Source organism: Lissotriton vulgaris, chromosome 4_1 (genome assembly GCF_964263255.1).
Source record: "Lissotriton vulgaris chromosome 4_1, aLisVul1.2, whole genome shotgun sequence".
Taxonomy (NCBI): domain Eukaryota; kingdom Metazoa; phylum Chordata; class Amphibia; order Caudata; family Salamandridae; genus Lissotriton; species Lissotriton vulgaris.
Genome location: NC_141691.1, coordinates 66,631,713 through 66,658,842, shown reverse-complemented (window position 1 = coordinate 66,658,842; position 27,130 = coordinate 66,631,713).

Sequence of the window (27,130 nt, the reverse complement as noted above, 5' to 3'; positions counted from 1 at the left end):
CAGACTAATTTGCATACAGCCGGGTTCTGAAACTGGGATGGTGCAGTGAGCTAAAAAACGGTGTTGGATCTAGCCCTGATCTCTTGACTGGGTGAGAGCTTTCTGCTTAATTCAGAGACTCTGTCCTTCACCACCCCTTGTTGTAAATATTTTTGTCCACCCTAAGCGTGGAAGGGTATTCTCAGATGTGAGACCCTTGCTCATTGCACCATCAGGATTCAAGCAAACCGGGCCGAAGACGGCTGTAATGCCAGAAACCGGTCCCCGGGAGCTTGTTTCCTTCCCAGTGTAAGAATTGGCTTTTGTAGTTTGGTTTGCCCTGTTCCCATCATGCACTGGGACAGGAACAGACTAATTTGCATACAGCCGGGTTCTGAAACTGGGATGGTGCAGTGAGCTAAAAAACGGTGTTGGATCTAGCCCTGATCTCTTGACTGGGTGAGAGCTTTCTGCTTAATTCAGAGACTCTGTCCTTCACCACCCCTTGTTGTAAATATTTTTGTCCACCCTAAGCGTGGAAGGGTATTCTCAGATGTGAGACCCTTGCTCATTGCACCATCAGGATTCAAGCAAACCGGGCCGAAGACGGCTGTAATGCCAGAAACCGGTCCCCGGGAGCTTGTTTCCTTCCCAGTGTAAGAATTGGCTTTTGTAGTTTGGTTTGCCCTGTTCCCATCATGCACTGGGACAGGAACAGACTAATTTGCATACAGCCGGGTTCTGAAACTGGGATGGTGCAGTGAGCTAAAAAACGGTGTTGGATCTAGCCCTGATCTCTTGACTGGGTGAGAGCTTTCTGCTTAATTCAGAGACTCTGTCCTTCACCACCCCTTGTTGTAAATATTTTTGTCCACCCTAAGCGTGGAAGGGTATTCTCAGATGTGAGACCCTTGCTCATTGCACCATCAGGATTCAAGCAAACCGGGCCGAAGACGGCTGTAATGCCAGAAACCGGTCCCCGGGAGCTTGTTTCCTTCCCAGTGTAAGAATTGGCTTTTGTAGTTTGGTTTGCCCTGTTCCCATCATGCACTGGGACAGGAACAGACTAATTTGCATACAGCCGGGTTCTGAAACTGGGATGGTGCAGTGAGCTAAAAAACGGTGTTGGATCTAGCCCTGATCTCTTGACTGGGTGAGAGCTTTCTGCTTAATTCAGAGACTCTGTCCTTCACCACCCCTTGTTGTAAATATTTTTGTCCACCCTAAGCGTGGAAGGGTATTCTCAGATGTGAGACCCTTGCTCATTGCACCATCAGGATTCAAGCAAACCGGGCCGAAGACGGCTGTAATGCCAGAAACCGGTCCCCGGGAGCTTGTTTCCTTCCCAGTGTAAGAATTGGCTTTTGTAGTTTGGTTTGCCCTGTTCCCATCATGCACTGGGACAGGAACAGACTAATTTGCATACAGCCGGGTTCTGAAACTGGGATGGTGCAGTGAGCTAAAAAACGGTGTTGGATCTAGCCCTGATCTCTTGACTGGGTGAGAGCTTTCTGCTTAATTCAGAGACTCTGTCCTTCACCACCCCTTGTTGTAAATATTTTTGTCCACCCTAAGCGTGGAAGGGTATTCTCAGATGTGAGACCCTTGCTCATTGCACCATCAGGATTCAAGCAAACCGGGCCGAAGACGGCTGTAATGCCAGAAACCGGTCCCCGGGAGCTTGTTTCCTTCCCAGTGTAAGAATTGGCTTTTGTAGTTTGGTTTGCCCTGTTCCCATCATGCACTGGGACAGGAACAGACTAATTTGCATACAGCCGGGTTCTGAAACTGGGATGGTGCAGTGAGCTAAAAAACGGTGTTGGATCTAGCCCTGATCTCTTAACTGGGTGAGAGCTTTCTGCTTAATTCAGAGACTCTGTCCTTCACCACCCCTTGTTGTAAATATTTTTGTCCACCCTAAGCGTGGAAGGGTATTCTCAGATGTGAGACCCTTGCTCATTGCACCATCAGGAATCAAGCAAACCGGGCCGAAGACGGCTGTAATGCCAGAAACCGGTCCCCGGGAGCTTGTTTCCTTCCCAGTGTAAGAATTGGCTTTTGTAGTTTGGTTTGCCCTGTTCCCATCATGCACTGGGACAGGAACAGACTAATTTGCATACAGCCGGGTTCTGAAACTGGGATGGTGCAGTGAGCAAAAAAACGGTGTTGGATCTAGCCCTGATCTCTTGACTGGGTGAGAGCTTTCTGCTTAATTCAGAGACTCTGTCCTTCACCACCCCTTGTTGTAAATATTTTTGTCCACCCTAAGCGTGGAAGGGTATTCTCAGATGTGAGACCCTTGCTCATTGCACCATCAGGATTCAAGCAAACCGGGCCGAAGACGGCTGTAATGCCAGAAACCGGTCCCCGGGAGCTTGTTTCCTTCCCAGTGTAAGAATTGGCTTTTGTAGTTTGGTTTGCCCTGTTCCCATCATGCACTGGGACAGGAACAGACTAATTTGCATACAGCCGGGTTCTGAAACTGGAATGGTGCAGTGAGCTAAAAAACGGTGTTGGATCTAGCCCTGATCTCTTGACTGGGTGAGAGCTTTCTGCTTAATTCAGAGACTCTGTCCTTCACCACCCCTTGTTGTAAATATTTTTGTCCACCCTAAGCGTGGAAGGGTATTCTCAGATGTGAGACCCTTGCTCATTGCACCATCAGGATTCAAGCAAACCGGGCCGAAGACGGCTGTAATGCCAGAAACCGGTCCCCGGGAGCTTGTTTCCTTCCCAGTGTAAGAATTGGCTTTTGTAGGTTGGTTTGCCCTGTTCCCATCATGCACTGGGACAGGAACAGACTAATTTGCATACAGCCGGGTTCTGAAACTGGGATGGTGCAGTGAGCTAAAAAACGGTGTTGGATCTAGCCCTGATCTCTTGACTGGGTGAGAGCTTTCTGCTTAATTCAGAGACTCTGTCCTTCACCACCCCTTGTTGTAAATATTTTTGTCCACCCTAAGCGTGGAAGGGTATTCTCAGATGTGAGACCCTTGCTCATTGCACCATCAGGATTCAAGCAAACCGGGCCGAAGACGGCTGTAATGCCAGAAACCGGTCCCCGGGAGCTTGTTTCCTTCTCAGTGTAAGAATTGGCTTTTGTAGTTTGGTTTGCCCTGTTCCCATCATGCACTGGGACAGGAACAGACTAATTTGCATACAGCCGGGTTCTGAAACTGGGATGGTGCAGTGAGCTAAAAAACGGTGTTGGATCTAGCCCTGATCTCTTGACTGGGTGAGAGCTTTCTGCTTAATTCAGAGACTCTGTCCTTCACCACCCCTTGTTGTAAATATTTTTGTCCACCCTAAGCGTGGAAGGGTATTCTCAGATGTGAGACCCTTGCTCATTGCACCATCAGGATTCAAGCAAACCGGGCCGAAGACGGCTGTAATGCCAGAAACCGGTCCCGGGGAGCTTGTTTCCTTCTCAGTGTAAGAATTGGCTTTTGTAGTTTGGTTTGCCCTGTTCCCATCATGCACTGGGACAGGAACAGACTAATTTGCATACAGCCGGGTTCTGAAACTGGGATGGTGCAGTGAGCTAAAAAACGGTGTTGGATCTAGCCCTGATCTCTTGACTGGGTGAGAGCTTTCTGCTTAATTCAGAGACTCTGTCCTTCACCACCCCTTGTTGTAAATATTTTTGTCCACCCTAAGCGTGGAAGGGTATTCTCAGATGTGAGACCCTTGCTCATTGCACCATCAGGATTCAAGCAAACCGGGCCGAAGACGGCTGTAATGCCAGAAACCGGTCCCCGGGAGCTTGTTTCCTTCCCAGTGTAAGAATTGGCTTTTGTAGTTTGGTTTGCCCTGTTCCCATCATGCACTGGGACAGGAACAGACTAATTTGCATACAGCCGGGTTCTGAAACTGGGATGGTGCAGTGAGCTAAAAAACAGTGTTGGATCTAGCCCTGATCTCTTGACTGGGTGAGAGCTTTCTGCTTAATTCGGAGACTCTGTCCTTCACCACCCCTTGTTGTAAATATTTTTGTCCACCCTACGCGTGGAAGGGTATTCTCAGATGTGAGACCCTTGCTCATTGCACCATCAGGATTCAAGCAAACCGGGCCGAAGACGGCTGTAATGCCAGAAACCGGTCCCCGGGAGCTTGTTTCCTTCCCAGTGTAAGAATTGGCTTTTGTAGTTTGGTTTGCCCTGTTCCCATCATGCACTGGGACAGGAACAGACTAATTTGCATACAGCCGGGTTCTGAAACTGGGATGGTGCAGTGAGCTAAAAAACGGTGTTGAATCTAGCCCTGATATCTTAACTGGGTGAGAGCTTTCTGCTTAATTCAGAGACTCTGTCCTTCACCACCCCTTGTTGTAAATATTTTTGTCCACCCTAAGCATGGAAGGGTATTCTCAGATGTGAGACCCTTGCTCATTGCACCATCAGGATTCAAGCAAACCGGGCCGAAGACGGCTGTAATGCCAGAAACCGGTCCCCGGGAGCTTGTTTCCTTCCCAGTGTAAGAATTGGCTTTTGTAGTTTGGTTTGCCCTGTTCCCATCATGCACTGGGACAGGAACAGACTAATTTGCATACAGCCGGGTTCTGAAACTGGGATGGTGCAGTGAGCTAAAAAACGGTGTTGGATCTAGCCCTGATCTCTTGACTGGGTGAGAGCTTTCTGCTTAATTCAGAGACTCTGTCCTTCACCACCCCTTGTTGTAAATATTTTTGTCCACCCTAAGCGTGGAAGGGTATTCTCAGATGTGAGACCCTTGCTCATTGCACCATCAGGATTCAAGCAAACCGGGCCGAAGACGGCTGTAATGCCAGAAACCGGTCCCCGGGAGCTTGTTTCCTTCCCAGTGTAAGAATTGGCTTTTGTAGTTTGGTTTGCCCTGTTCCCATCATGCACTGGGACAGGAACAGACTAATTTGCATACAGCCGGGTTCTGAAACTGGGATGGTGCAGTGAGCTAAAAAACGGTGTTGGATCTAGCCCTGATCTCTTGACTGGGTGAGAGCTTTCTACTTAATTCAGAGACTCTGTCCTTCACCACCCCTTGTTGTAAATATTTTTGTCCACCCTAAGCGTGGAAGGGTATTCTCAAATGTGAGACCCTTGCTCATTGCACCATCAGGATTCAAGCAAACCGGGCCGAAGACGGCTGTAATGCCAGAAACCGGTCCCCGGGAGCTTGTTTCCTTCCCAGTGTAAGAATTGGCTTTTGTAGTTTGGTTTGCCCTGTTCCCATCATGCACTGGGACAGGAACAGACTAATTTGCATACAGCCGGGTTCTGAAACTGGGATGGTGCAGTGAGCTAAAAAACGGTGTTGGATCTAGCCCTGATCTCTTGACTGGGTGAGAGCTTTCTGCTTAATTCAGAGACTCTGTCCTTCACCACCCCTTGTTGTAAATATTTTTGTCCACCCTAAGCGTGGAAGGGTATTCTCAGATGTGAGACCCTTGCTCATTGCACCATCAGGATTCAAGCAAACCGGGCCGAAGACGGCTGTAATGCCAGAAACCGGTCCCCGGGAGCTTGTTTCCTTCCCAGTGTAAGAATTGGCTTTTGTAGTTTGGTTTGCCCTGTTCCCATCATGCACTGGGACAGGAACAGACTAATTTGCATACAGCCGGGTTCTGAAACTGGGATGGTGCAGTGAGCTAAAAAACGGTGTTGGATCTAGCCCTGATCTCTTGACTGGGTGAGAGCTTTCTGCTTAATTCAGAGACTCTGTCCTTCACCACCCCTTGTTGTAAATATTTTTGTCCACCCTAAGCGTGGAAGGGTATTCTCAGATGTGAGACCCTTGCTCATTGCACCATCAGGATTCAAGCAAACCGGGCCGAAGACGGCTGTAATGCCAGAAACCGGTCCCCGGGAGCTTGTTTCCTTCCCAGTGTAAGAATTGGCTTTTGTAGTTTGGTTTGCCCTGTTCCCATCATGCACTGGGACAGGAACAGACTAATTTGCATACAGCCGGGTTCTGAAACTGGGATGGTGCAGTGAGCTAAAAAACGGTGTTGGATCTAGCCCTGATCTCTTGACTGGGTGAGAGCTTTCTGCTTAATTCAGAGACTCTGTCCTTCACCACCCCTTGTTGTAAATATTTTTGTCCACCCTAAGCGTGGAAGGGTATTCTCAGATGTGAGACCCTTGCTCATTGCACCATCAGGATTCAAGCAAACCGGGCCGAAGACGGCTGTAATGCAAGAAACCGGTCCCCGGGAGCTTGTTTCCTTCCCAGTGTAAGAATTGGCTTTTGTAGTTAGGTTTGCCCTGTTCCCATCATGCACTGGGACAGGAACAGACTAATTTGCATACAGCCGGGTTCTGAAACTGGGATGGTGCAGTGAGCTAAAAAACGGTGTTGGATCTAGCCCTGATCTCTTGACTGGGTGAGAGCTTTCTGCTTAATTCAGAGACTCTGTCCTTCACCACCCCTTGTTGTAAATATTTTTGTCCACCCTAAGCGTGGAAGGGTATTCTCAGATGTGAGACCCTTGCTCATTGCACCATCAGGATTCAAGCAAACCGGGCCGAAGACGGCTGTAATGCCAGAAACCGGTCCCCGGGAGCTTGTTTCCTTCCCAGTGTAAGAATTGGCTTTTGTAGTTTGGTTTGCCCTGTTCCCATCATGCACTGGGACAGGAACAGACTAATTTGCATACAGCTGGGTTCTGAAACTGGGATGGTGCAGTGAGCTAAAAAACGGTGTTGGATCTAGCCCTGATCTCTTGACTGGGTGAGAACTTTCTGCTTAATTCAGAGACTCTGTCCTTCACCACCCCTTGTTGTAAATATTTTTGTCCACCCTAAGCGTGGAAGGGTATTCTCAGATGTGAGACCCTTGCTCATTGCACCATCAGGATTCAAGCAAACCGGGCCGAAGACGGCTGTAATGCCAGAAACCGGTCCCCGGGAGCTTGTTTCCTTCCCAGTGTAAGAATTGGCTTTTGTAGTTTGGTTTGCCCTGTTCCCATCATGCACTGGGACAGGAACAGACTAATTTGCATACAGCCGGGTTCTGAAACTGGGATGGTGCAGTGAGCTAAAAAACGGTGTTGGATCTAGCCCTGATCTCTTGACTGGGTGAGAGCTTTCTGCTTAATTCAGAGACTCTGTCCTTCACCACCCCTTGTTGTAAATATTTTTGTCCACCCTAAGCGTGGAAGGGTATTCTCAGATGTGAGACCCTTGCTCATTGCACCATCAGGATTCAAGCAAACCGGGCCGAAGACGGCTGTAATGCCAGAAACCGGTCCCCGGGAGCTTGTTTCCTTCCCAGTGTAAGAATTGGCTTTTGTAGTTTGGTTTGCCCTGTTCCCATCATGCACTGGGACAGGAACAGACTAATTTGCATACAGCCGGGTTCTGAAACTGGGATGGTGCAGTGAGCTAAAAAACAGTGTTGGATCTAGCCCTGATCTCTTTCTGGGTGAGAGCTTTCTGCTTAATTCAGAGACTCTGTCCTTCACCACCCCTTGTTGTAAATATTTCTGTCCACCCTAAGCGTGGAAGGGTATTCTCAGATGTGAGACCCTTGCTCATTGCACCATCAGGATTCAAGCAAACCGGGCCGAAGACGGCTGTAATGCCAGAAACCGGTCCCCGGGAGCTTGTTTCCTTCCCAGTGTAAGAATTGGCTTTTGTAGTTTGGTTTGCCCTGTTCCCATCATGCACTGGGACAGGAACAGCCTAATTTGCATACAGCCGGGTTCTGAAACTGGGATGGTGCAGTGAGCTAAAAAACGGTGTTGGATCTAGCCCTGATCTCTTGACTGGGTGAGAGCTTTCTGCTTAATTCAGAGACTCTGTCCTTCACCACCCCTTGTTGTAAATATTTTTGTCCACCCTAAGCGTGGAAGGGTATTCTCAGATGTGAGACCCTTGCTCATTGCACCATCAGGATTCAAACAAACCGGGCCGAAGACGGCTGTAATGCCAGAAACCGGTCCACGGGAGCTTGTTTCCTTCCCAGTGTAAGAATTGGCTTTTGTAGTTTGGTTTGCCCTGTTCCCATCATGCACTGGGACAGGAACAGACTAATTTGCATACAGCCGGGTTCTGAAACTGGGATGGTGCAGTGAGCTAAAAAACGGTGTTGGATGTAGCCCAGATCTCTAGACTGGGTGAGAGCTTTCTGCTTAATTCAGAGACTCTGTCCTTCACCACCCCTTGTTGTAAATATTTTTGTCCACCCTAAGTGTGGAAGGGTATTCTCAGATGTGAGACCCTTGCTCATTGCACCATCAGGATTCAAACAAACCGGGCCGAAGACGGCTGTAATGCCAGAAACCGGTCCCCGGGAGCTTGTTTCCTTCCCAGTGTAAGAATTGGCTTTTGTAGTTTGGTTTGCCCTGTTCCCATCATGCACTGGGACAGGAACAGACTAATTTGCATACAGCCGGGTTCTGAAACTGGGATGGTGCAGTGAGCTAAAAAACGGTGTTGGATCTAGCCCTGATCTCTTGACTGGGTGAGAGCTTTCTGCTTAATTCAGAGACTCTGTCCTTCACCACCCCTTGTTGTAAATATTTTTGTCCACCCTAAACGTGGAAGGGTATTCTCAGATGTGAGACCCTTGCTCATTGCACCATCAGGATTCAAGCAAACCGGGCCGAAGACGGCTGTAATGCCAGAAACCGGTCCCCGGGAGCTTGTTTCCTTCCCAGTGTAAGAATTGGCTTTTGTAGTTTGGTTTGCCCTGTTCCCATCATGCACTGGGACAGGAACAGACTAATTTGCATACAGCCGGGTTCTGAAACTGGGATGGTGCAGTGAGCTAAAAAACGGTGTTGGATCTAGCCCTGATCTCTTGACTGGGTGAGAGCTTTCTGCTTAATTCAGAGACTCTGTCCTTCACCACCCCTTGTTGTAAATATTTTTGTCCACCCTAAGCGTGGAAGGGTATTCTCAGATGTGAGACCCTTGCTCATTGCACCATCAGGATTCAAGCAAACCGGGCCGAAGACGGCTGTAATGCCAGAAACCGGTCACCGGGAGCTTGTTTCCTTCCCAGTGTAAGAATTGGCTTTTGTAGTTTGGTTTGCCCTGTTCCCATCATGCACTGGGACAGGAACAGACTAATTTGCATACAGCCGGGTTCTGAAACTGGGATGGTGCAGTGAGCTAAAAAACGGTGTTGGACCTAGCCCTGATCTCTTGACTGGGTGAGAGCTTTCTGCTTAATTCAGAGACTCTGTCCTTCACCACCCCTTGTTGTAAATATTTTTGTCCACCCTAAGCGTGGAAGGGTATTCTCAGATGTGAGACCCTTGCTCATTGCACCATCAGGATTCAAGCAAACCGGGCCGAAGACGGCTGTAATGCCAGAAACCGGTCCCCGGGAGCTTGTTTCCTTCCCAGTGTAAGAATTGGCTTTTGTAGTTTGGTTTGCCCTGTTCCCATCATGCACTGAGACAGGAACAGACTAATTTGCATACAGCCGGGTTCTGAAACTGGGATGGTGCAGTGAGCTAAAAAACGGTGTTGGATCTAGCCCTGATCTCTTGACTGGGTGAGAGCTTTCTGCTTAATTCAGAGACTCTGTCCTTCACCACCCCTTGTTGTAAATATTTTTGTCCACCCTAAGCGTGGAAGGGTATTCTCAGATGTGAGACCCTTGCTCATTGCACCATCAGGATTCAAGCAAACCGGGCCGAAGACGGCTGTAATGCCAGAAACCGGTCCCCGGGAGCTTGTTTCCTTCCCAGTGTAAGAATTGGCTTTTGTAGTTTGGTTTGCCCTGTTCCCATCATGCACTGGGACAGGAACAGACTAATTTGCATACAGCCGGGTTCTGAAACTGGGATGGTGCAGTGAGCTAAAAAACGGTGTTGGATCTAGCCCTGATCTCTTGACTGGGTGAGAGCTTTCTGCTTAATTCAGAGACTCTGTCCTTCACCACCCCTTGTTGTAAATATTTTTGTCCACCCTAAGCGTGGAAGGGTATTCTCAGATGTGAGACCCTTGCTCATTGCACCATCAGGATTCAAGCAAACCGGGCCGAAGACGGCTGTAATGCCAGAAACCGGTCCCCGGGAGCTTGTTTCCTTCCCAGTGTAAGAATTGGCTTTTGTAGTTTGGTTTGCCCTGTTCCCATCATGCACTGGGACAGGAACAGACTAATTTGCATACAGCCGGGTTCTGAAACTGGGATGGTGCAGTGAGCTAAAAAACGGTGTTGGATCTAGCCCTGATCTCTTGACTGGGTGAGAGCTTTCTGCTTAATTCAGAGACTCTGTCCTTCACCACCCCTTGTTGTAAATATTTTTGTCCACCCTAAGCGTGGAAGGGTATTCTCAGATGTGAGACCCTTGCTCATTGCACCATCAGGATTCAAGCAAACCGGGCCGAAGACGGCTGTAATGCCAGAAACCGGTCCCCGGGAGCTTGTTTCCTTCCCAGTGTAAGAATTGGCTTTTGTAGTTTGGTTTGCCCTGTTCCCATCATGCACTGGGACAGGAACAGACTAATTTGCATACAGCTGGGTTCTGAAACTGGGATGGTGCAGTGAGCTAAAAAACGGTGTTGGATCTAGCCCTGATCTCTTGACTGGGTGAGAACTTTCTGCTTAATTCAGAGACTCTGTCCTTCACCACCCCTTGTTGTAAATATTTTTGTCCACCCTAAGCGTGGAAGGGTATTCTCAGATGTGAGACCCTTGCTCATTGCACCATCAGGATTCAAGCAAACCGGGCCGAAGACGGCTGTAATGCCAGAAACCGGTCCCCGGGAGCTTGTTTCCTTCCCAGTGTAAGAATTGGCTTTTGTAGTTTGGTTTGCCCTGTTCCCATCATGCACTGGGACAGGAACAGACTAATTTGCATACAGCCGGGTTCTGAAACTGGGATGGTGCAGTGAGCTAAAAAACGGTGTTGGATCTAGCCCTGATCTCTTGACTGGGTGAGAGCTTTCTGCTTAATTCAGAGACTCTGTCCTTCACCACCCCTTGTTGTAAATATTTTTGTCCACCCTAAGCGTGGAAGGGTATTCTCAGATGTGAGACCCTTGCTCATTGCACCATCAGGATTCAAGCAAACCGGGCCGAAGACGGCTGTAATGCCAGAAACCGGTCCCCGGGAGCTTGTTTCCTTCCCAGTGTAAGAATTGGCTTTTGTAGTTTGGTTTGCCCTGTTCCCATCATGCACTGGGACAGGAACAGACTAATTTGCATACAGCCGGGTTCTGAAACTGGGATGGTGCAGTGAGCTAAAAAACAGTGTTGGATCTAGCCCTGATCTCTTGACTGGGTGAGAGCTTTCTGCTTAATTCAGAGACTCTGTCCTTCACCACCCCTTGTTGTAAATATTTCTGTCCACCCTAAGCGTGGAAGGGTATTCTCAGATGTGAGACCCTTGCTCATTGCACCATCAGGATTCAAGCAAACCGGGCCGAAGACGGCTGTAATGCCAGAAACCGGTCCCCGGGAGCTTGTTTCCTTCCCAGTGTAAGAATTGGCTTTTGTAGTTTGGTTTGCCCTGTTCCCATCATGCACTGGGACAGGAACAGCCTAATTTGCATACAGCCGGGTTCTGAAACTGGGATGGTGCAGTGAGCTAAAAAACGGTGTTGGATCTAGCCCTGATCTCTTGACTGGGTGAGAGCTTTCTGCTTAATTCAGAGACTCTGTCCTTCACCACCCCTTGTTGTAAATATTTTTGTCCACCCTAAGCGTGGAAGGGTATTCTCAGATGTGAGACCCTTGCTCATTGCACCATCAGGATTCAAGCAAACCGGGCCGAAGACGGCTGTAATGCCAGAAACCGGTCCCCGGGAGCTTGTTTCCTTCCCAGTGTAAGAATTGGCTTTTGTAGTTTGGTTTGCCCTGTTCCCATCATGCACTGGGACAGGAACAGACTAATTTGCATACAGCCGGGTTCTGAAACTGGGATGGTGCAGTGAGCTAAAAAACGGTGTTGGATCTAGCCCTGATCTCTTGACTGGGTGAGAGCTTTCTGCTTAATTCAGAGACTCTGTCCTTCACCACCCCTTGTTGTAAATATTTTTGTCCACCCTAAGCGTGGAAGGGTATTCTCAGATGTGAGACCCTTGCTCATTGCACCATCAGGATTCAAGCAAACCGGGCCGAAGACGGCTGTAATGCCAGAAACCGGTCCCCGGGAGCTTGTTTCCTTCCCAGTGTAAGAATTGGCTTTTGTAGTTTGGTTTGCCCTGTTCCCATCATGCACTGGGACAGGAACAGACTAATTTGCATACAGCCGGGTTCTGAAACTGGGATGGTGCAGTGAGCTAAAAAACGGTGTTGGATCTAGCCCTGATCTCTTGACTGGGTGAGAGCTTTCTGCTTAATTCAGAGACTCTGTCCTTCACCACCCCTTGTTGTAAATATTTTTGTCCACCCTAAGCGTGGAAGGGTATTCTCAGATGTGAGACCCTTGCTCATTGCACCATCAGGATTCAAGCAAACCGGGCCGAAGACGGCTGTAATGCCAGAAACCGGTCCCCGGGAGCTTGTTTCCTTCCCAGTGTAAGAATTGGCTTTTGTAGTTTGGTTTGCCCTGTTCCCATCATGCACTGGGACAGGAACAGACTAATTTGCATACAGCCGGGTTCTGAAACTGGGATGGTGCAGTGAGCTAAAAAACGGTGTTGGACCTAGCCCTGATCTCTTGACTGGGTGAGAGCTTTCTGCTTAATTCAGAGACTCTGTCCTTCACCACCCCTTGTTGTAAATATTTTTGTCCACCCTAAGCGTGGAAGGGTATTCTCAGATGTGAGACCCTTGCTCATTGCACCATCAGGATTCAAGCAAACCGGGCGGAAGACGGCTGTAATGCCAGAAACCGGTCCCCGGGAGCTTGTTTCCTTCCCAGTGTAAGAATTGGCTTTTGTAGTTTGGTTTGCCCTGTTCCCATCATGCACTGAGACAGGAACAGACTAATTTGCATACAGCCGGGTTCTGAAACTGGGATGGTGCAGTGAGCTAAAAAACGGTGTTGGATCTAGCCCTGATCTCTTGACTGGGTGAGAGCTTTCTGCTTAATTCAGAGACTCTGTCCTTCACCACCCCTTGTTGTAAATATTTTTGTCCACCCTAAGCGTGGAAGGGTATTCTCAGATGTGAGACCCTTGCTCATTGCACCATCAGGATTCAAGCAAACCGGGCCGAAGACGGCTGTAATGCCAGAAACCGGTCCCCGGGAGCTTGTTTCCTTCCCAGTGTAAGAATTGGCTTTTGTAGTTTGGTTTGCCCTGTTCCCATCATGCACTGGGACAGGAACAGACTAATTTGCATACAGCCGGGTTCTGAAACTGGGATGGTGCAGTGAGCTAAAAAACGGTGTTGGATCTAGCCCTGATCTCTTGACTGGGTGAGAGCTTTCTGCTTAATTCAGAGACGCTGTCCTTCACCACCCCTTGTTGTAAATATTTTTGTCCACCCTAAGCGTGGAAGGGTATTCTCAGATGTGAGACCCTTGCTCATTGCACCATCAGGATTCAAGCAAACCGGGCCGAAGACGGCTGTAATGCCAGAAACCGGTCCCCGGGAGCTTGTTTCCTTCCCAGTGTAAGAATTGGCTTTTGTAGTTTGGTTTGCCCTGTTCCCATCATGCACTGGGAAAGGAACAGACTAATTTGCATACAGCCGGGTTCTGAAACTGGGATGGTGCAGTGAGCTAAAAAACGGTGTTGGATCTAGCCCTGACCTCTTGACTGGGTGAGAGCTTTCTGCTTAATTCAGAGTCTCTGTCCTTCACCACCCCTTGTTGTAAATATTTTTGTCCACCCTAAGCGTGGAAGGGTATTCTCAGATGTGAGACCCTTGCTCATTGCACCATCAGGATTCAAGCAAACCGGGCCGAAGACGGCTGTAATGCCAGAAACCGGTCCCCGGGAGCTTGTTTCCTTCCCAGTGTAGGAATTGGCTTTTGTAGTTTGGTTTGCCCTGTTCCCATCATGCACTGGGACAGGAACAGACTAATTTGCATACAGCCGGGTTCTGAAACTGGGATGGTGCAGTGAGCTAAAAAACGGTGTTGGATCTAGCCCTGATCTCTTGACTGGGTGAGAGCTTTCTGCTTAATTCAGAGACTCTGTCCTTCACCACCCCTTGTTGTAAATATTTTTGTCCACCCTAAGCGTGGAAGGGTATTCTCAGATGTGAGACCCTTGCTCATTGCACCATCAGGATTCAAGCAAACCGGGCCGAAGACGGCTGTAATGCCAGAAACCGGTCCCCGGGAGCTTGTTTCCTTCCCAGTGTAAGAATTGGCTTTTGTAGTTTGGTTTGCCCTGTTCCCATCATGCACTGGGACAGGAACAGACTAATTTGCATACAGCCGGGTTCTGAAACTGGGATGGTGCAGTGAGCTAAAAAACGGTGTTGGATCTAGCCCTGATCTCTTGACTGGGTGAGAGCTTTCTGCTTAATTCAGAGACTCTGTCCTTCACCACCCCTTGTTGTAAATATTTTTGTCCACCCTAAGCGTGGAAGGGTATTCTCAGATGTGAGACCCTTGCTCATTGCACCATCAGGATTCAAGCAAACCGGGCCGAAGACGGCTGTAATGCCAGAAACCGGTCCCCGGGAGCTCGTTTCCTTCCCAGTGTAAGAATTGGCTTTTGTAGTTTGGTTTGCCCTGTTCCCATCATGCACTGGGACAGGAACAGACTAATTTGCATACAGCCGGGTTCTGAAACTGGGATGGTGCAGTGAGCTAAAAAACGGTGTTGGATCTAGCCCTGATCTCTTGACTGGGTGAGAGCTTTCTGCTTAATTCAGAGACTCTGTCCTTCACCACCCCTTGTTGTAAATATTTTTGTCCACCCTAAGCGTGGAAGGGTATTCTCAGATGTGAGACCCTTGCTCATTGCACCATCAGGATTCAAGCAAACCGGGCCGAAGACGGCTGTAATGCCAGAAACCGGTCCACGGGAGCTTGTTTCCTTCCCAGTTTAAGAATTGGCTTTTGTAGTTTGGTTTGCCCTGTTCCCATCATGCACTGGGACAGGAACAGACTAATTTGCATACAGCCGGGTTCTGAAACTGGGATGGTGCAGTGAGCTAAAAAACGGTGTTGGATCTAGCCCTGATCTCTTGACTGGGTGAGAGCTTTCTGCTTAATTCAGAGACTCTGTCCTTCACCACCCCTTGTTGTAAATATTTTTGTCCACCCTAAGCGTGGAAGGGTATTCTCAGATGTGAAACCCTTACTCATTGCACCATCAGGATTCAAGCAAACCGGGCCGAAGACGGCTGTAATGCCAGAAACCGGTCCCCGGGAGCTTGTTTCCTTCCCAGTGTAAGAATTGGCTTTTGTAGTTTGGTTTGCCCTGTTCCCATCATGCACTGGGACAGGAACAGACTAATTTGCATACAGCCGGGTTCTGAAACTGGGATGGTGCAGTGAGCTAAAAAACGGTGTTGGATCTAGCCCTGATCTCTTGACTGGGTGAGAGCTTTCTACTTAATTCAGAGACTCTGTCCTTCACCACCCCTTCTTGTAAATATGGAGTAAGAAAGATCACATCAATGAGGCATATTGACATCTTAAAGATGGGACATGTTATAGCAGAACAAATGTGGCACAAATGAGACCGATACAAAGAAACTTAAGGATGAACTGAGCACATGGAGAAAAGAAAGCCAAATTTCACGAGACGAGTTTGTGTTTTTAAGTAAAGAATTTCCAGTGTTACCTAATATATATTTTATACCGAAGGTGCATACAAATGAATTACCTATTCCAGGAAGACCCATAGTTTCATCGTTCAACAGCACCTTCGAGAACACATCTAAATATGTTGATTTTTACCTCCAAGATTTTGTCACCAGTTTACCAACATACATAAAGGACACTATCGATTTTTTGTTTCAATTCAGTGGCCTGAAGTGTTCAGATGAATATCTCTTTCTCACCACGGATATTACCGCTTTATATACTAGCATTGCCCATACAGGTGGATTAAGAGCTGCAGAACAATTTTTGGGCACGAGACCAATAGAAATGTACTGCCATAATCAAATGCTAATCAAAATGATACATTGGTATTTATATAACAATGTGTTCATGTTTGATAATGCAGTATTTCAACAGTTAACAGTTAGTACACCAGAAGCCCAGGCATACCATCAAATGGAGGCTAAAAAGAGCCTAGAAGCTAGGGGTTATAAATCCACCAAATTACATATTGCCATGAGGAAGGCCAATGCAAAAGATAGAGCAGTCCTTCTTGATCCGAATAGGCATGCAGCAACAGTAAGAACAGTACCAGGTGAAACTCAGATAAAGGACACCATGGAGATAAGGCTGTTCACAGGGTACAGCAGACAGGCTACAAATATAAAGACCATTATTAACAAGGAATGGCTGATAGTCCTGATAGACCAAACATTGAAAAGGGTCCTCCGAACAACCCATATGGTCACTTTTTGAAGAGCATATTCAATCCGTAGTGACCTGGTAAGAAACAGTCCTGAAACCAACAAAATGGAAAATTGGTTGTCCATAGAAAGGGCTTCTTCAGGTGCAGTTCATGCAGGGCCTGCCGATTTGGCACTAATACCACAACAAATGTGACACCCTTTTCACACTATACTTGTAGAACTGAGTATGCAGATTACGTGTTAAAAAGTAGCTGCAAATTGTGCTATGTGTGCAGCACGAAACTACAAGTTCATGTGCGAATATTACAACACCTGCGTGCGATAGTGAACTCCGACCCTGCATACCCGGTGGCCAGGCATTTTAAGGCAATACACAACAACAACTTGAATTGATTGCAATACTATTGTAATTGATGCTGTGGCACAATACAAACAGGGGGGGGGGGGTGGCAATAGGGAGAAAGCATTGCACCAGCTTAAATCTTGATATATTGTCGAGCTGGACACTAAGACCCCTATGGGTTTGAATATCAGAGAAGATTTATATCATTTCTTTTGAGAGAGGAAATTATTATAGGGTCTAGCTAGCACAATCATCTGGAGGTTTATCAACGAGAGTGGACATACATCTTAGGGCCTAGCAGCAATAGGTCCCTGGGAAGCGCATAAGGGTGTTCTCCTCTGTCAGGTTTCACATGTATAAATACATTCATCATTATATGCCTTAGTCACAGTGACCACATATAAATAATTTCGGATAGTTTTTGATCTCCTAAAATTGCCTTTAAAATACTTTTCATCAGTGTCAGGGGGCTCCCTGTTCACTATCCCTCTTGTTGACATGTGGCTCTTTATAGCGAACCGTAGGTCACTGATGAGGTAGAAAAATCAGTATTTATACTATCAATATATATATTTGACCCTCCGTTGGCCAACTATGAGTAATGGAATGAAGTATTTCTATGACTATAAGAACTGCCACCACAATACCAGGATTTTTCTATTTTACTTAATGCACTATTTCTGTACTTGCATTGCACTATTTGGCACTTAAGCGCTTTGGAGCATTGACTAGCACTGGCACTTTCATTTATGGAGCTATTGAGGGATTGAGGGATTTGTACTATGAAACATAATGCTTTGCATAATGTATTTGCACATATTCCATGCTTCTTTTGCACATATAAGCATATTTGCACAATGTATGTCTAAAAGAAAGCCCGTTTTGCACAACATCGTCTTTTGCACATGTCCAATTATTTTTTAAATATGTAAGAGTATTGGTTTTATCCACTGATAATATATTAATATGTACATAGTCAATGAATTTGTATTAGCAATTTTGCACTTTTCATTGCATTGGCCAAGTACTAAATTGATTTTATTGATAGGATAGACCTTTACATTATGATATTATATGAGAATTTGGGCAAAAGCGAGGTAGTTATAGAATGGAGCGAGTAGATTGTGTAGTGTAGTTCCTATATTCCCAATAGGCTCTGCGCATTGGAATAATAAAAACAGCAGTGTAGACGTAGGACTAAGGTCGACTAGGTCTCTACTGACTATATTAGACTTAATTAGTTTTGCCAGCTATCTTAGAGGTCACTAGAAACTTTCTCGAATGTTCAGGAAAGAGTTAACTCTCCGGATTTAGACAAGAAGGGATTAGCTTCTGACAACCATACAAACATGACAACTTTGCTCCCTCAGAAAAGAGTGTATCTCTAGAGTTGTGTGAAAACAATAGGCAGCTATTTCACTCAGTCAACCGTGCATACTTAGTTTCACCAGAGTTCAGAGAAATAGAGAGACGGGCGTTTTCAATAAAAGGTGGTATTTATTGAGCAGTCTTCTTTCTCATGCAAGAGAAATGAATTGCCACAATTGCAATACGTGTCATAAAGTAAAGTGCGTACAGTAAAAGTAGTATTATGAAATAATACTGTAAAAGCATTGATATGGTTTCTTAGCCATATGATACTTTAAAATAGATAAAATATATACATACATAAAAACATTGACTAACGTACTCAACTGGTGCTTCTAACTACACCTACCTGTACCTGACCTAAGCCTAATACTTGGGAAGGAGTAAGTAAGTAGCAGTTTAAGTTAAGTTGGTTTAGTTGGTTTTGCCAAGAATCTGAACCAAGAATTCTCTTAAGGGTTTAGTCAGCTCCGTACCTTGGTAATAGAATGTGGGAGGTCTGGTATCTCTTTCTTCAGGACTCGATCTCCCAGCAACCCGCAAGGGTGGCTGGAAACACCGGAGCTGGATTTTCTCGGCTGGAGAAAAAGACAGCGTCTCTTTCAGTGTGTCAAACGGGAGGGGTGGCTTCCGTGGGCTCTCGCATCAGCTGGGCTCTCGGGCAAGTAGATAGCCGCTCTGCTCCAAACCACCGTGTGTTTGCTTAAGGCAACTGTTGGTAAATCTATACCTGAAAGGTGCCGGGTTTGACGTAAGGTTGTACATAAGACCTCACTAAGAACTAACAGTTCTTTCTGGACTCCAGGAGTTCTTGTTCAAATCAAAACAAAAGCAGGGGTGGATTTCCCGGGCTGCTGGAGGCTTGGTTTGTTTAAAGAACGCGTTGTACTTTCTAGGAGTCTAGGGGAGTAGCCTTGCCGTGTTTGAACCGCATGGGCTATTACTAAATATGGATATGATTCTTATGCCTTTCTAGGGATATAGTTTGTTATAACCACATAAGGGCATAAATCGGGAATATCGAATTAGGGTCCTAGATAGAAACACAACAATTGCTTCACAATGCATCATGATATTTGTGCCAGGATATTGTATTTGTACATCCAAATAATGGTTTGTAATCATGGCCAATTCAAAAAACCATCATGCTCTGTGTAGAAGACACATAGTATCTTTTATGTTTTCCGTGCTAGTGACACCATTTTTAGGTTTAAAGCATTTTATTAAGCATTCACAAGAAAGACAAACAGTTGACACAAGGGAGCAAGCGTCCGATACAGTCATATAATAGCGCACCAGCACGTTAGGGTCCTGTAAAAAGCAGTGTACATTCAGATGCAGTGTCTGGTGCGTATGCTACCACAAGGCGCTCCAAAGTGAACAAACCCCCCAACTCCCCCACCTCCCCGAACCAAACCGTGCCCCTTCCCCCCAACCCCGCCCAGAGCAACACCCGCCCTCCACCCCAAAGACCGCTCCTCCCCATCTCGTGCCCTCGCAACTAGGCTTGCAGGCCATCCGAGTCTGCCAATGTAGTCAACCTCAACAGGCGGAGATATCTGGGGCACGTAAGCTCTGTAAATTCCCCTACCAGCAATGAGTGAAACGGTTGCCATAGTTCATTAAATTGTTCCACCTCTCCCACCACCATGAGCGACAATTTTTCCATTCCCAGGACATGCCATAGTCTATGTAACCACCCTGTGGTGGAGGGAGGTGTGGTAGAGCGCCAATGAATAAGTATATTTTGAACAACAGAACCCAGTGCTATCGCAATTTGCCTCCCTCTACGAGACTTCAGAGGATACATCAGTCCGTTGGGCAAGCCCAACAGAACATACGCTGGAAAGCGGGGCAATTCAATCTCAAAGTTGGAGTCAATCAAGTCTAAAACCTCCTTCCAGTAGGGGGCTAGTATCGGGCATTCCCATAAAACATGAGTGAGGGTACCCGGTTGCCCGCATGCTCGCCAACAGGTGGCATCAATATTGTGATTCATCTCGTGTAACCTTTGAGGCGTATAATACCAGTATGAGGACACTTTTGTAAATGTTTCCGTTAGCCCAGTGCGATATGCGGAGTGTCGGGCCCTATATGCGATGCTGTCCCATTCCTTACGGCTTAAGGATCTCCCTAGTTCTCTTTCCAATCATTCCCTACCCGGGTTATAGATGTCAAAGGGGGAGGGCTGCAAGAATTTGTGCAAGTCCGATATGAGTTTTTTGTCTGAGGTGCGTGTTACAAGCCATTTCTCATATGGAAGAAGCTGCCGATCAGCCGACTCTCGTGTCTGCGGTTGCAGTGCCCAGTGGCGCACCTGCATATAGCGCAACCTTTCTACCTCCGGCAACTGATATTCTTTCCTGAATTCTGGGAACGGGATTATGCCCTCCGGGCCATACAGATAAAAAAGAGCCCTGCACCCAGCAGCCCGCCAACGTGCAAAAGCCCCCGGTTCCGTGCCAGGGCAAAACTCTGGGTTATCGATCAGGGGCGTGAACGGAGTGGGGAAGGGGGTAAGTGTGTGAGTCAAATTCGTGGCATCCCACACCCTCAAGAGGACCCGTGTGATATAAGATGCATATAAATTGGGAGGGCGATGTATCCGCCGCAAAAAGGGCACTTCTTGCAGGGTCCGGCCCGCAACTGCCTGGTCTTGAAAGAGCCAGTGTTTATCGGTCTCCCATTTGCTCCACTCTACCATATACCTGAGTTGGGCCGCCTGAAAATATTTACGGAGGTCCGGTATTCCGAGCCCCCCAGCCTCGGGTGCCAAAGTGGCCAAGGTCCTCTTGAGTCTGGGTTTACGGCCCTGCCATATGAAGCGCGCAATGTCCGCCTGAGTCTGAAGCAGCCATCCTTTCGGGGGCTGCAGCGGCAGGGCACGGAACAGGTAAAGCGCCTGCGGTAAGATGGTCATTTTCACCGCGGCAATTCTACCCAGCCAGGACAATGTGCCCTTGCTCCAGCGACCCAGTTCCTCCTTAATTTTAGAGCCTAGGGCGGTGTAGTTCGCAGTCACCATAGCAGGTAGTGTAGGCGCCAAAAGAATGCCCAGGTAGGGCACTAGATCTTTCGACCAGTGCATGGGAAATCGCCTCTGCAAATCGGTTCTGGTGGCCACGGTGAGTGAGACGTCAAGGGCCGCCGATTTCCCCATATTCATCTTAAAGCCCGCTATGGCAGCGAAGGCTTCCATCTCATCAATGCAAGCAGGGAGCGATCTCCCCGGGTCCTCCAATGTCAGAATGATATCGTCTGCGTACAGACTGACAGTGTGGGTGTACTCCCCCATCTTAATTCCCAGGGCATTCGGATTCTGACGTATTCTTTGAGCCAGGGGTTCCATATAAAGTGCGAATAAGAGGGGGGATAATGGACACCCCTGTCTGGTACCCCTTTCGATCGCGAATTGATGGGAACTGCAACCGTTAACCCGTACCACTGCTGATGGAAACTTATAGCAGTTAAACACCAGAGTGCGGAATTTCTCGCCAATGCCTACTTTTGCCAGAACTTTCTCTAGATATGGCCAGTGCACCCTGTCAAAGGCTTTCTCTGCGTCGACTGCTAGTAACATCCTTTCTCCGGGTATCCTGGAGGCCTTCTCCAGAATATGAACCACCCTCTTGGTGTTGTCCACCGTCTGCCTCCCCAGAACGAACCCGGCTTGATCCGAGTCTACCAGGCCCGGAAGGTGAAGCGCTAAACGGGCCGCCAAGATCCCAGAGTACAACTTAAGGTCAATATTCAAGAGAGAGATAGGCCTGTAGGAGCCACATTGCGTCCGGTCCTTCCCCGGCTTGGGAATAACCGAAACCGTTGCCCAAAGCAGATCCGGAGGGATAGCTCCAGGCTCGGAGAAGGAATTAAATAGGCGCATGAGGATCAGGGCCAGCGTAGGGCAGAAAGTCTTATAGAAGAGGGAAGTATAACCGTCGGGGCCTGGGTCCTTCCCGTTTTTAAGCCTGGAGATGGCTGTGATTACTTCCTCCACTCGAATATCCCTCTCGAGATATTCTGCCTGCTCCGGAGCGAGGGAGGGAAGGTCAACCGAGGCCAGGTAGGCCTCCTCCGCCTGTGCCGACGGGGGTTCACCCCTATAGAGGTCGGCATAGAATCGGCGGAAGCCTTGAGCTATTTGGTCATCTTCCGTTACCGACTCCCCGGAGGGCGACGATAGCTCCTTCACTAAGTGCTTCTGGTGTGCTTCTCTAAGTTTGTGTGCCAGGAGTTTCCCACACCTGTCCCCGCCAGTATAATATGCATGCTTCAGGCGCAATGCAGCATGTTCCGCCCTGTCCGTATCCAAGGCTGCTAATAGCTTCCTCGCCGCCTTAAGCTGCTTCCAAATTCTGGGTGCCCCCGTCCTCTGGTGAACCTGTTCCAGTTGACGCCCTTCAGGTGCTGCAAAAGATGATTCCGCACTTGAGGTGCTAGTCTGAGGGGTCTGTGGGTTTTCAGCCATATCTCTCACCTTTGCTTGGGCCAAATTATTTGGGTGCCACCTCTCCATGTGGCGAATCATGGTGTGGTTGCCAAAACTATATTTTTTAGCAGGATTGCCACGTGAAAGGATGTTCTTGCAAATTAGACATGTTACTTTAGGGGCATTAACTTTCTTCAGTCCTGCAGGAAACTTAAATAATTGCCAAATGTAGTGCTCCTTTACACGAGATGGGTGGGGTTCCTCTGGTAGGAACTGTCTCTCCTGCTCCTCCTCCTCTTCGTCCTGCTCACCACTAAAAAGCAGAGGTGGTGGTGGTCCTTTTGGTGGTGGTGGTGGTTGTGGTGGTGTTGGAGCACCAGCAGCAGCAAGTAGAGTAGCCATTATTGGTCTCTCACAAAGAAATAGCTCTTGCTCTCTCAAAGAAGAAAGTAAGAATGAGGAAAAAAGGTGGGGGCTTTCCTCATTTGGAAAAAAAAATATTAGGAACCAATGAAAAGTGTTATTTTCAAGTCACATGACCCGATGTGGTTACGTTACGCGCTCCGGCGCGCTTACGTTACGTGCTCCGGGCCGCGCCGCGGAGCGCTTCTGGGTGCGTTTACGCAGTGCGTCATAAGACACATCGCGCGGCTACGCGATACGTCACGCTTACGCGACGCGTCACAATGTTGTTTTCGATCGCGACATTGGCGCTAACGGGACGCTTCCCGGTTCGCACACCGGGGCGCTTCAAAATACTGCGCTTTCCGGGGCGCTCACCGGGGCGCGCATCGGGAGCGCTCCAGGGCAAAAAAAAAATACAAAAAAAAAAAATTTGAAAAATTGTAAGGACTGGTAGCCCGATGTGCGTTTGCTATGTCTCAAGATATATGCTCCAGTTGTTTTTAAGAAAATTAACTTTTAAAAAATATATATTGGTCTACATTGGGCTATATATATGTTAGAGCCCAAATGTAGCCCAAATGTAGCCCAATGTAGCCCAATGTAGCCCAATGTAGCCCAAAGATGGCCACCAGAGACAAAAAAATACAAATGTAGCCCAAATATCAGCCAGATGTAGCGCAACTATAGCCCAATGATAGTATGTACCAGAGTGTTCTAAAGAACAACTAGAGCGCTAACAGTCTTACTTATAAAGTGAGACTTTTAGTTAGGAATTAGCATTAAAAAAACCTTTGAAATTCACTGAAAAAAACATAGGTTTCACACCAGTTATAGTTAGGAATTAGCATTTAAAAAACCTATTAAATTCACTGAAAAAACCATAGGTTTCACACCAGTTATAGTTACCTGGAAATTTTACTGACATAAAACCATTGAAATTCCCACGTTATAGTTAGTTGCACTCACTATAACTTGCGCGTGTAATGCACTGCTGATGACATCACATATTACATCACTCATGACATGGTCAGTGACATCACTCATGACATCACTGATGACACCATCCTTGTGACAGAGAGACTGACCTCCTTTCACTGTAAAGTAACCCTTGAAACACATATTCAAAAATAGAAACTAACATTTTCAAAAAAGTGGAGATACCTATACCAGTTACAACAACCAATTCAGTAATTCCACCATTTACATACATATCCACTCATTCACCAACAGTTCTATTTAATCAGTCATACATATACTCACTCATCATATGTAGTGAGACACCTATACATCCGTTAACACACCGACAGTCTTCCAAAAGTTGCTCACACATATATTCACACATGCAAATAAAATATTGAGCATCCATTTTTTTGCATATACAGCTATACACACACTACCACCTTACTTCTAAGGAAATTTACACATACTTACTCTCTTAAACAATCACTTATAGAAACACATACTTATTTAAACAAGAACTCTTTCAATCTCTGACTCTCACATATCTCACTTATATACACCAATACTCACATATACTAGATTAAAACATATGTAGTTACTGATAAAGACACTAGTAAGACAGTCATTCACTTACTAACACATACATATACACACTCATTCACCCATACAGTCCGGCACATATGCTGTCTTCAAAACACATACAAACAGTGAGTCAGCCATTCATGCATCTGTGTGCTAAGTAACACCCCCACCAAATCATACAGACACTTATACTGATACTAAAAAAAACATCTAATAGCACATATACACACACATGTAGCTACTCACCAACCCATGCAGCCACTTATACACAAAGTGAAACACTGATACAAACATTTAAATATTTAAACAATACTCGCTAATATATGTATTCACTATGATACACTTAATAAGCCAGTTAACCAATCATTTTTTTTTTAAACTTCCATTAAGACACTTATTTAAACATTTATTCTTCCATTGACCTTTACATATACATATATAAAACATGTTTATTTTTCAGAAAGACACACATTCACTGGATGGTGTCATCAGTGATGTCATGAGTGATGTCACTGACCATGTCATGAGTGATGTAATATGTGATGTCATCAGCAGTGCATTACACGCGCAGGTTATAGTGAGTCCAACTAACTATAACGTGGGAATTTCAATGGTTTTATGTCAGTAAAATTTCCAGGTAACTATAACTGGTGTGAAACCTATGTTTTTTTCAGTGAATTTAATAGGTTTTTAAATGCTAATTCCTAACTATAACTGGTGTGAAACCTATGGTTTTTTCAGTGAATATATATATATATATATATATATATATATATATATATATACATATATATATATATGAAAATCCTCTAACTTCCACACCAACGGCGCGGCGAAAGAAGGAGACAGACCCCACGGCTTCAGGCAAGATGTTGCTTTTATTTAAAACCTTCCTGGCGACGCGTTTCGAGTAGCTAGTACTCTTGATCACACACCATTGAATAAGTCAGCCTGTCATTTTTAAATGCTAGTTTTCCCTGACCCCTCCTATCGGCCACACCTCCTAAAGTGCATCACATGATTTGTTTAAACATAGGCATAGAAAGGGTACATATGTCATAATGGAATTAAAAACAGACTGTTGTTAAACTTTTCCTGTTAGTAAAAAAGTTACATTTTGCCTGAAACAATACTGTATAACTAATTAATTTCGTTTATACATGTTAAATAATTTTTCATGATTTTATAATGCTAAAATGTCGCATATAAAAACATTTGTTACTTCCATTAATAGTTATTGCACATATCCCATGTCTGTAAACAATCGTTTATCTTCACTGCATGAATGCAGAAGTGCCTCACGGCAAATAAAGTGATTAGTGCTATATCCGTTTATCACAACTGCATGAATGCAGAAGAGCCTCGCGGCTAGTAAAGTGACTGGGGCTTTATCCTTACTGCATGAATGCAAAATAACCAGTAACCGATATTGTTTAAACAACCATCGGATTCGTGAATATTGATTCAACCTACAATTGAAACAATCATGTGACCTTAAAATCTAAGTGAATTGGAACTAAACCATGAAACCCCCAGCTCATGTAGTGAATATTTATTAAGAATTCAAAGTCTTTGAATTTATATACATCATAAATATTGATACTATATACACTGTACATACTCAAAAAAAGAGAAAAATACTATTTTTTCCTCTTTTGAAGTAACAGTGCTATTTATCTACATGTGCTTAATTGTGAACGAGGAAAAAACTGTGAGAAAAACCCTGAAAATAACCCAACATAACATAAAATATAGGATGCTGATATGAATATATAATACAACCAAAGTACAAAGTATACAAGAAGAGAGATAAAAAAATATATACATTTTGCTTCGACACCTTACTTACTAAGTTTATTGTGTTAACTTCATGTTACACACTTAGAATGTATTTGTGTCTGGCCGGATGAGTTAATCACGGTAAGTATTGCTGTAATTCGGGAGTGGGGTACAGCCCGGACTCATAACCACAGATGTAAAAATAACCAAGAAGGGCCTCAAATGGACAACAGAGGGGAGAAAAGTAGAAGTTTACAGAAAGTTGTGAAGATCTTCAGTAGCGTTGAGCCCGTAGGGCTGTTTACTGTCCAACGCTATGATGTATTGAGTTTCCAACTTTCTCAGCATTTTGTCCCTGTCGCCTCCTCCTCTTTGAGGTGGCACTGCATCTATGACGTAATAGCTCAGGCATGACAGGTCCCTGTCATGTACTGCATTGAAATGCCGTGCCACAGGGTAGGCTTGGTCATGGTTTACAATTGACCGGAGATGCTGCAAAATTCTGACGTGCACTTGCGACCTCGTACTCCCTACATAGCACAAGCCGCAAGTACTCGCCACAACATACACAGCAAACTCCGTGCGGCAATTGAAGTTGCCTCTAATTGAGATTTTAGCGCCGGAGAAGGGATTGACATAGTGGGTCATATTTTGTCCGAACTTGCACGCACGGCAAGAACTACATTTGTAGAAGCCTTTTCTATTTAGACAGTCACTGCCCAAGGCTAGTTCTGGACTAGGCTTCACTAGTTTGCTGTGCTTGCTGTAAGCTCTTTTGAAAGTGATGATGGGTTTGTCAGGGACTCTTGGACCCAATACACCGTCAGTTTTAAGAATCGACCAGTGCTTATTGATGATGGCTTTTATCTGTTTGTGTTGCTGACTATAGGTGATAATTAGTCTGGGAGGCTGATCTTTACTATTAGCCTCCGCAGTCCTGGGGATCAACAATGATTCCCGTGATCTTTCTT